This window comes from Telopea speciosissima, chromosome 6 (assembly GCF_018873765.1).
Source record: "Telopea speciosissima isolate NSW1024214 ecotype Mountain lineage chromosome 6, Tspe_v1, whole genome shotgun sequence".
Lineage (NCBI taxonomy): Eukaryota > Viridiplantae > Streptophyta > Magnoliopsida > Proteales > Proteaceae > Telopea > Telopea speciosissima.
In genome coordinates, this window is record NC_057921.1 from 19,238,577 (window position 1) to 19,250,523 (window position 11,947).

The window sequence follows — 11,947 nt, forward strand, 5'->3', positions numbered from 1 at the left end:
ATTATGGTCGATAAACCATTAATTTTCACTGTGGTGCAACTCACCACTATGGTGTAAATCACCATTATGGTCGATCGACCATTATTTTCCTTGTGGTGCAACTCACCACTATGGTGCAAATCACCATTATGGTCGATAGACCATTATTTTCCTTGTGGTGCAATTCACCACTATGGTGCAAACCACCATTATGGACGGTAGACCATTATTTTTCATTGTGGTGCAACTCACCACTATGGTGTAAACCACCATTATGGTCGGTAGACCATTAACTTTTCATTGTGGTGCAACTCACCACTATGGTGCAAACCACCATTATGGTCAGTAGACCATTAATTAACGACTTGCATATTAAAATGGTTTAATGGAAAAAGCCTTTATTAAATGTAAAAGCCAGAACATTGAGAATCACCACAAATGAATTTAAAATACATAAGGACTGACCTCTACTGATAAAATTTCCTCGGGTTTTCTGAATTCCATGATTGAGGTATGGGTATCCCCTAAAAAGTCTCCAAATGATAACCTCCTAAGACCACTTGTTTGGAGATTCTGTATGGTCCTTCCCAATTTGGTGCTAGCTTTTCCATGGCTATTGGATCAGAAGCTTCTACTTTGCAAAGCACAAGGTCTCCTTGGTAAAATATTCTTAGTTTCACTTTGGCCTTATAGTGGCGTGCTACTCGCTATTGATGCGAGGCATTTTTCACCCGCGCTGTCTCTCTGACTTCCTCCAACAGGTCCAAATTTGTTCGTATTTCTTCACCATTGGTTTCTGGTTTATAGAGGTACTCTCAGCGATGTTTCTCCGATCTCCATAGGGATCACCGTTTCCATTCCATACATCAACGTAAATGGAGTTTCACCTCTTGCAAGTCTTGTGGTTGTCCGGTAGGCCCACAAGATGTTCGGTAGTTCTTCTGTCCATGGCCCCTTGGATTTCTCCAACTTCTTTTTAATTCCATCCAACAAGATTTTATTCATAGCTTCAGCTACGCCATTGGACTGTGGATGTGCCACTGAAGTCTTGCGTACCTGAATCGCATTTCGATCGCTGAATTCTGTAAATTTCTATTCAAATTGCTTCCCATTATCTGTGATAAGGGTTCTCAGGATCCCATATTTATAGATGACAGAGTGTAGAAAAAACCTCCACATGTTGGCTGCAGAGATTGTTGCTAATGCTTCTGCGTCCACCCACTTAGTAAAGTAATCCACTACTACTACCACAAGCTGTTTTCCTCCGGTTGCCTTGGCAATGGTCCCAGAATATCCATCCCCCGTTGTACAAAAGGTAATGGGCTTGAGATGGTAGTGAGCTCGGTTGCTGGTTGGTGGGTGATCGGTGCGAAGGTTTTGCACTTGATGCATTTACGTACAAAACTCATTGTATCTCTACACAGGTATGGCAAAAAATACCCTTGCTTGATCACCTTGTGAGCTAATAATGCTATGCCTCCCAAGTGTTTTGCACAAATGCTTGTATGAATCTCTTTAAGAACATAATCAGCTTCTAATGACCTAAGACATTTCAAATATGGCATGGCGTATGCCTTTCTGTATAGTACTCCACCAATCATAATGAACCATGCTGCTCTTATCCTTATCTACTTGGCTTCCTCTTTGTTGGTCGGAATTATGCCCCTTGAAGATATGCGATGAGTGAGTCTGTTCAGTAGGAAAATTATCGTCTCCATTTATCTGCCCCTCTATTTCCTCCATTACATCTAATAGGGGGGAGTGGACCCCACACATGCACACTGCCTGAACACATTACTCGGGTGGGGTCCACTCCCCCTATTAGATGTAATGGAGGAAATGGAGGGGTAGATAAATGGAGGCGATAAAGATTACCATCCAGTATGGTTCATCTTCAATGGGCAATACATTCTCGGTTTCTTCAATGCTCGGTACTCCAAGAATGTCTATGTACACTGTTTGACCCAACTTTTGAAAATTTAACGTGGCCAACCTGGATAGCGCATATGCAGATGCATTCTGTGCACGGGGTACATGTAATATTTGAAAGTAAGCAAATTTAGATGTTAATTCATGTATCTTATTTAAATATTGTGCCATGCATTACTCTTTGACTTTATATTTTTCCTTCACCTGGTTGATCACTAGCTGTGACTCATTGTGCACAGTGATATTTTTCACCATCAGGCTCTTTTCCAGTCCCAAACCAGCTATCAATGCCTCATATTCAGCCCCATTAGTTATAGTTTAGAATTCGAATCTCAATGCATATTGTACCACAAATCCCCCTGGGCTTGACAAGATCAGTCTAGCCCCGCATCCCGTGCTACTGGAGGACCCATCCACATATAACGTCCAGGGCTCTGGTTGTTATTCATGATTGGAATCTGCCGCTATCTCATCATCTGGCAGGGTGCATTCGACAAGAATCTGCTAATGCTTACGCTTTTATAGCGGTGCTCATTTTGTATTGCACATCGAATTCTCCAAGCTCTACCAACCACGCCACTAGACGCCCCGAGTGATCGGGTTTTGACAAAATCTTCGTCAGCGGTTGATTCGTCACCACCACTATTGAGTAAGCTTGAAAGTAAGACCTTAACTTTCGTACAACCATTATCAGCGCATAAGCGTGCTTTTCTATATTGCTATATCTTATTTCTGCATCTAGGAGCACCTTGCTGACATAGTATATTGGTTTTTGTACTTGTCCATCACCTTTTACCAATACTGCACTTATAGCTACCATGGTGACAACTAGGTAGAGTTGGAGCACATCCCTTGGATCGGATTTCGTCAACAACGGTGGGTTGGCCAAGTTTTTCTTTAGATCCGTAAACGCCTTTTGACATTCCTCTGTTTATTCAAACGTTAGCTTTACCCCTTTGGTTTGCCTTTCAGCTACTCGATTTTTTAGTGCTTTGAAGAATGGAAGACACCGATCACCAAAAGCAAAAATGAATCTTCCTAGCGCAGTTACTCTTCCTGTTAGAACTTGCACTTCTTTGATTCGTCCATGTCATGCCCCCAACCCGATGAAATATAATTTACAATAAAGGGGGTGACTAGGACAACCAGTGTCATCCCAATACCTACCAGGGTCACAGATATAGTGTCCCAAGCCACAGTCCACCCTGTCATCAAGTCATGATAACAATAGGGAATGTACCCAATGGAATAAATCGTTCCAATTACAGAGTTAGCGGGAAAAAAATTTAATTAAATCATGTGAATATAGAGCATCGGTCCTCTAATGGTACACATAATACAATTTTAATATCTCGTAACCATTCATTGCTCTCCTTATAATTAAACATAAAGTTTATACATGAATGAAGATGAATACAGAAATAAATAAATAAATCACGCCACTAGGGCACCATCCTTGGGTGTACATCGACATCCAAGTCATAGCCTCCAGCTCCACTTGATTCGTATCCATAAGTGCGCATAAAGAGATTATCTACATATCAACTAAAAAGGGGTTGCACAATGGGGTTAGCTCCACAAGCTAGTGAGAGACCAAAGGGGAATGCACATACATACACACAAACAATTTCAAACAGTTCATGATGCATGCTAATATTAGATTCATTTTTCTCCTAGCACGTAATTCTAAGTCAAGTGTATGCTACTGTGATAACTTGGGAGACACTGAGGGTCACTTAACTTATCGCCCCAGGGAAACCTCAGTTACCACATGGGAGCCTATGCCGGTAGAAGCCATCAGACCACCCAGTGGCAGACCCCGATAGCCATCACTACCCCTGACCTGGCCTCTCCCACCTCCACAGGCAACAGGTGCTCAGTCTATCCAACACATAAACCCCTGTTAGCAAGGGTCGTAGCATAAGGGAACAAGAATTCTAGCCACAGATATACTACATGCAAGTCCTATCGTCCAGAGAGGTATTCCGGGTGCATCAACATCCCATTCCATCTAGTACCCGGGTACCAGCACGACACGGCACATACAGATCAGGATGACAAATAGCAGGTTTTATAATTAAATTCTGGGGTTCTGGTACTGACACACCCGACACCGTAACCCGATACAAAGTGAGAGTAATATCATATCACATTCATAGCAGTTCATAGTTGAGATAAATAATGCAATGCACACAATGCTTATATTTTATATAATAGCATGCTAATGATTGCTTAATATATATATTCAAGCCCAACAAAGTTACCCAGAATCCACTCACCAAAATCGGGTGTCACCCGACGTGGTAGACATGAATCTCACTGGTGCACCAGCTATCCATCGAGTTGGGTAGCCTAAGAATGCAAAAGCAATCATCAAAAGATGTATAAAGGGGTCCCACGTTATGCCCCCAAAGTTAAAATCCAGTTTTAACCAAGACAGCACGGACGGACTCGCGGACGGAAGGAACAGGGTGAGTCCATCCTTGACTCAGTTCAGGCCAAAGGTCGAAACTCGAGGGACGGATCCACCGATGAAACTTCTACTTGGATCCTTTCCTGCATCCGTTCGAATTCTGAGACACACCCAAGAGGAAACGGACCCATGGGCGAAGGCAACAGAGTCAATCCGTTCCTTCATCCATTCAGGTCTAGACACTAGGATTACACTGGACGGACAGACGGACGGAACCACGACAGTGACTCTGCTCGTGCGTCCATTGGATAATCTTTTTTGAGATTTCACAGGGTTTTTCCTCCAGGTTGGATCCTGGAGTTCTCCTTGCACTCAGGGTCATGGAGGGGTGTTCTAGGTCTCCGTAAGGTCACTAGAACCTAGGGTTACCTCATGGATCCAAGATCACATAAGGATTTAGCTCCATTGGGTCCAAAGGTAGGGTTTGGTGGTTTAAAACCAAAGGATCAGCAACAATGGATGCAAGGCAGCTTATAAAACCTCCAATAGGGTTTGGTCTTTACCATTTGAGCTCCCTTTAAGGGTCAAGCCTCACCTTGAGTCCCAAATGGAACCCTAGGTTAGCTCAAGCTCAAGGGATCTACTTCAATCAAGAATGGGAAATGGAAAAGAGGGGTGTACCAAGAGTTAGAGCTTACCTTGGTGAGTGGAGCTCAAATTCCAGCCCTAGCCAGCCTTGAGGATCCACCTCCTCTTCCTCCTTCTCTTCCTTTCTTTCCTTTTCTTCTTGTCCTTCTCCCCTTTTTCTTCTTTTCTTCAAGCCTTGCTTGAGCATGAAAAGGGAAGGTAGGGCAACCAGCCTTCTTGGCATGCCTTCCATCTTCTTCCCTTCCCCTCTCATTCCTCTCCCTACTTCCACTTCTTCTTCTTCCTTGTCTCTTCTCCTCCACGGTTTGGCTTGGAGGGGGAGAGATAAGGGAATATGAAGTTTATGTTTTATCTTTGTCAAAAAGGGCCTTAGGTCTTGTTTGTCTAGGTGCTCCAAAAACACAAAACATTCTCTTAGATTTTAAATGGGCTTTAGGGCTTGTTTGGCCCAAGTCACAACCTATTAAGTCTATCTAGTTAGGACATGTTTGGGTTAGCCCTAAGTCCTATAAAGTACCTTAGTTCTTAGGCTTTGTATGGTTTAAGTTAGAATAGAAAACTCATTATTTGTTTAAATTAAGCCTTGTGAGCCCACTTTCATGGCCCAACTAACCATAAAAAGATAAGGATGAGGGTCCATATTATTCGAAGGTTTGGTCATGGTGTCTGGGACACGGGGATGTGGGTCCCACAGGAAAATAAATCAAAAGGGCAAGTAACAGCATAGGCGGATCCATGATCGAAACCAATCAAGTGAGTCCGTTCGTGACTCCGTTGCTACTGTTAGGGCCCAAACTTCAAGAAAAGTTACGGGGCTTTGACCCATACTTCTAGGACTCCAAGGGGACACTTATAATAATATTTTAAGTTCGAGGTCACAGGTGTTGACCAGTGCCACTATGGCATTACCCATTGGTAAAAGTCTAATTTAACCCAGGGTATTAGGGTATATTTCTAGTGCAGGTGTAACAGTTCAAGTGGCACCATATCTAAGATGACCTTGATCTTGGCCGGATTCACTTCTATCCCTCTTCGTGATACCATAAAGCCAAGGAATTTACCAAAGGTTACCCCGAACGCACATTTGGCAGGATTGAGATTCATTTTGCTCTTTCTCAAAACTTGGAATGTTTCTTCAAGGTCGGTTATGTGGTTGGATGCCTTCAGACTTTTCACGAGCATGTTGTCCATATAGTCTTCTACATTGCGACCTATTTGCTTTTGAAAAATCTTTTTCACCAACCGTTGATAGGTGGCACCTACGTTCTTTAGCCCAAAAGGCATTAGTTTGTAGTAAAATGTGTCTCTGCCTGCTATGAAGGAGGTTTTTAGTATGTCTGGTTCATACATTTTGATTCGATTATACCTGGAATAGGCATCCATGGAACTTAGCAATTCATGGCCTATCGTGGCATCTATCAATAAATCAATATGAGGCAAAAGGTAAATAGTCTTTAGGGCATGCTTTATTCAAATCAGTCAAATCAATACACATACGCCACTTGCCATTAGGCTTGGGCACCATAACTACATTAGAGAGCTACTAGAGATAAATGGCCTCCTCAACGAATCATACCTCCAGTAGCTTGACAACTTCCTCTACCACTTTTTCCTGATGCTCGGGTGCAAAGGTCCTCTGCTTTTAGAAGATTGGTTGCGACGCTGGATGGACATTTAGCCTGTGCTTGACTAATTCCCAGTCAATTCCGGGCATATCAGTGGCTGACCATGCGAAGATATCTACATTGGCCCTCAAAAACTCCACCATACACTTCTTTTGCTCTCCCATCAGGCTTGCACCCAGTTGCATGATGCTACGATCATCCCCTTCAACAATCTCCACCGAAACTAGGTCCTCGGCTGGCTCTGATCTTTCTTGCTCGGTATTATCATGAGCATCTTTGAGTGTAACCTGAAGCATCTGTGGCTCCTTCCCTTTTCCTCTTAGATACCCTTTATAGCATTTTCTTGAGGCTATCTAGCTTCTACGACAGTCTCCTACACCTCCCTTAGTGGAAAATTTTATTACGAGGTGGGGAGTGGAGACTACGACATGTAGGGCATTGAGGCCTGGTCGACCGAGTATTCTATTGAAGGTGGAATTAACCTTCACCACCAGAAATTTCATCATCACTATGGACAGCAAAGGCTCAATCCCCAGGAGTCACTAATAGCTCAATAGAGCCTTCTATATGAACAGGGGCTCCGTTAAATCCGTAGAGTGGAGAATCCACCCTTTTCAGCATCTCGGGTTTTAGTTGCATTTTCTCAAATGCATCATAATAAAGTACATCCATCGAGCTTCTGTTATCCACTAGTATCCTGGCCACTGAGCAATTGGCGATAGTCATCTTGATCACTAAGGCATCATCATGGGGTGACTGGGTATGAGAGGGATCTTCATCCGAAAAGGTTATTTTCTGTTCGGTCCTTCTTTTCTTGTCTGGCATTTCAACCTGGAACACGTACCGAGCATGATGTTTTCTAGAATTCGAGGACTCTCTCCACAAACCAGAGCCTCCAAAGATTGTAGCTATCTGTCTGAGGGGTGTATTCTCGGCATGGCGTCTGCGCCCAGCTGGATCTGCCCTGTCTTCATTATCGCCTAACCGAGCAAGGGATTTTGCCCTCTCCTCAGGTTCTCGGGTTTGGTTCCCCTGTCTTCTGTCTACGCCCTCCTTTTTCAAAAATCTGCTCAGGCGACCCCTCTGAATGAGGGCTTCTATTTCATCCTTTAGTTGTCTGCAATCCTCCATGTTATGGCTATGATCTTAGTGTAATCTGCAGTACTTGTTCTTATTATGCTCATGTGCAGGCTTTATCATCTTTGTTGGCCATCGCAGGGTCACCTAGTCCTTAATTTCATTAAGGATGTATGCCTAGTTGTGGGTGAGAGTAGTGTATGTGGGCTCCGGCTTTGGATCGCTTCTAGGAACCCATGCTCAGTCATCTCTCTTCCTTTTCCCAGTCTTTCTGGTCTTAGCCATCTTTCTAGCTATTTTCCTCAGATTGGGAATCTTTCTTCTCCAGACTTTTCTTCTCGAGCTTTGTCTCTTTCTCTTGCTCGACTGCAACAACTTCTGCAAGATTGATATGTTTTTTACAACGCGAGAAGAGTTCATACATATCAGCTGGCTCGTCCATGATCAGGGACTTCTTCAATTCACCATCCCTGATGCCACTACGTAGGGCTTGGAACTTCTCAATCGGGTCCAAATTTTGCACCTCCATCGCTTCATTGTTTAACCTTGTGAGAAAGTCTCTTATCGTTTCATCAGAGCGTTGCTTGATGGCCAAAAGATTGGCTGTCATCTTCTTGTGGACTTTACTACTCATGAAGTTGGCAAGAATGGCTCGTCCAAGCTCCACGAAGCTAGAGAGTGATCGTGGCTTCAGGCATGCAAACCACAGTCTTGTCAAACCTTTCAAGGTAGAGGGGAATGCCCGACACATAATAGCGTCTGATGATCCTTGAAATAACATCAAAGATTTGAAACTTTCAAGATGGTCTTTCGGATCCGACGTGCCTCCATACTGCTCAATGGTTGGCATCTTGAAACCCTTAGGCAGGCACTTTGCTTTGATCTCATTTGTGAAGGCGAGATCGGTGGTGAATTGGAAGTCGTGGCTTGGGACATGATTCTTTCCCTTCAGAACTTCTTAGAGCTACTCCTGCAATTCCATCATTGTGTCTTTCAAGGCCTCTTCGACCTTGGTCATCTGAGATCCTTGTTTCCTGTTATGCCCCAGAGCTTCTTTACCCTTTCCCCAAACATTGTTTGCATCACTATGATTTTCACTGTGCTCTGGGGAATGAGTTCTCTCCTTCGATTGAGACGGATGTGGAGGCTGCGGTAGAATTCCTTGTAGGATGTTACACTGCATTTCCATCATCTGGTTCATCTAGTCCTGCCACCAAGTTTGCATTGCTTTGAACTGTTCCACCGTTACATACCGCGGTGGATCTCCAGGGAGTCTTGGTTGAGACTCTTCCTTCTGGGAATCATCCTCTTTTATGATTACATCGTCCCGTCCGGCGTGAGGGCCAGAGGAACCCTCCGGTGCCTCTTCTTGAGCAGCAGCATGAGTGGTGGCCACAGTGGTTGCGGCAGCGGCCTTTGAGATCTTCGACTTGTTGCGAGTGTTGGTCATCACGGAATCTTTGCAGGTTTCTCGCTCATCGTTCCCACAGACGGCGCCAAAAATGTTGCACAAAGAAAGATACTATTCCACTATGACGTTTCCCTCTCTGCAACACTAAAACTAGTAATGGAAACAAAGAACTCTCTTGAAACTTTATTGATTTTCCAATTGATTGATCCCGTTAATCTGGGGCTCAACGGCCTCTATTTATACAAGTTTCATCCCAATCCCTTTTACAAAGATCTTCCCGATAGGTTTCCTTCCTCGTCAAAAGATTGAGTCGATCTCAGTTTAGGATACTCCGTGGAGGAGTGATCTTCTCCTATTTTTCAGTAATTAGGAGTCTTTCCATACATGGATTACAATTATCATTCCTAACGCCTTCAAGGTTCTTTAACCGTCTCTGCTAACGTGTCTATACTGGTTTAACCACCCTACACGTGATATGTGAGTCTTGGACGGAATGTGTTTCTTGGGCTTCAAGCTTCCAGGTGTCGCCCTAGGACTGGGTGGATAAAATATGGTGTATCAATAAACAATCTTTTCGAATCACATTAATCCTTGCATTGTGTGATTGTTTGTTTGTGATTTCCATCCTTTCTTGCATCGTTTAGGTCTTCATTTTCTACACCAAGTTGCCACCTATGCTTTACAGTTCATCCCAAATAGTAAGTTTATGTATGGAATCGAATTACTAAAGAATGGATACTAATGCTTTTGAAAAGGCATTTGGATTCGATGACTGCATGGCACGGAGGATGAGTGACTAAAGCTTTCCAGTATCATTCCAACTCTCCCATCTCTCTTTAATTTTGTTTTCTTCCTATTCTTAGACGATTATTGATTCATTGGGTCACTTTCTTTTGCTTCTAATAAATAACGCGTCCACCGCCATTACCCTTTTTTTCTATAGCCATTTAGAAAAGTGAAGGAATCATTTCTTTTCGATTTCTGCAAATTCTCATTTACTTATAAACCCCTCATCAAAATGTTGGAATGAAGAAGCTAAGAATAAGGAGAAGAACAAGGAAGAGATGGGTCTTCTGGGTTTAAGTGTTATTCTTCTGTTGTGCTTCCTTCATCTGATTTCTTCGTCTTCTTCCTTTAGTGGTCTGTCTGTGAATTTTTACAATAAAACATGTCCAAATGTGTAAGAAATAATCTGGAGAGTTTTGATCCGTAAGCTCAATGAAAGCACCGGCCCCAACCCCACACTCCCTGGCACTCTTCGCCTGTTCTTCCATGACTGCTTTGTTGAGGTCTCTCTCTCTCTCTTAGAATTTGCAGCTAAAGAAAAAAGAATTATTTATTAGAATTTCCTGATGCTATGGTGTTGCATTGTGTGTCATATAGGGTTGCGATGGTTCTGTTTTGATCACATCACCGGTGAGCAAATCCAATCAAGCGGAGAGAAATGCCGACATCAACCTTTGTTTGGCGGCAATGGCTTCGACGTCGGGGTTAGAGCGAAGAAGGAGGTCGAAATGGCATGTCCCGGAGTGGTATCATGTGCTGATATCCTTGCGATCTTGGCCCGTGATGCGGTCTACCAGGTAAGCTGATCATGTGGTTGGTATGCATTTCCACATCTGGACGGTGCACAAAGATCCTTAGCATCAAGCCGTTCACTAGGATAAGGGTAAAACTGGCATTCACATGATAGGACAAGAGTTCTCTGAGGGGGAGCGTAGCCTTTGCTTGGTGCAGGTGGGAATGCATATGGCAGCATCAATAGATCAATCATTATCGCCTTTTTTGGTGGTGGGGTAGTCATTTTGCCCCCCATCGTTTTTGGGGGCAAGGGATAAACTTTCCTATAGAGAACTTTCTTCCTATCACTTCTTTGGGTTTAATTTCATTTATTATGCAGATCCCAAGGCCCATCGTGGGAAGTTGAGAAAGGGAGGAGAGATGGAAGGATCTCCAACGCAGCCAATGCGGCGGCGCAATTGCCACATGCTGATTCAAACATCACTGATCTAGTCAAACTATTTCAAGCCAAGGGATTTGATTGGATTGATCTGGTTACATTGTCCGGGGCCCACACAATCTTTTTCAGCCACTGTATCCAATTCAAGGATCGTGTGATCAACGGTGATCCCACCATGGACCCCACATTACGGGTTAATCTCGAACATGAATGCACGAATCCAAATATCGATCCCAACCTTGCCATCTCATTAGATCAAGGAACAGAAGGGGTAGAAGCAGGATTTAAATTTGCCAATAGATACTTCAATGCCTTAACACACCACAAGGGACTACTGACTTCCGATCAGGTTTTGTTTTCCGGTGGAGATAACGATAGCCGGGACCGGGTTTTCCGGTATGCCGAAGACCAGGGATCATTTTTCAGTGCATTTAGAAAATCCAAGATCTGGATGGGAAGAATTGGAGTTAAGACTGGAAGTGAAGGGGAGATCCGTAAGGACTGCACAAGAGTCAATTGATTGAAGTATTGAACCGTATGACTGGTCGGATCAGCCATTGAAGACCAGAAATATTCAATAACTACAATGATTTTTTATAAACCATTTTGGGTCTACTTTAGAAAAATTAGAAAATATTTACATATATGTATTTTCTTTACAAATTAGTATTTCTTTTTAGGGTCTAGAATCTAGACCAGAATTCTCAAATGTTTTGTGAATTAATTAAGAGAAATATCCGGTTTACATAATTTGATAACTAAATTGGTTTGCAATTCACCAGTATTTTACAGAATTAACTAGGATATGTATTATGGTCCAGACTGTCTAGTTATTTATTTGTGTGTTAAAAAATATCCGTAATTAGAAATAGTCATATGCAAATTATCAATAGAATCACAATTGT

The 11,947-nt window shown here is 43.0% G+C and overlaps 1 pseudogene; it reads left to right on the forward strand.

Moving 5' to 3' along the window:
- The first annotated feature begins 9,813 nt into the window (after positions 1 to 9,813).
- On the forward strand, positions 9,814 to 11,562 carry LOC122665494 (annotated as a pseudogene).
- The last annotated feature ends 385 nt before the right edge of the window (positions 11,563 to 11,947 follow it).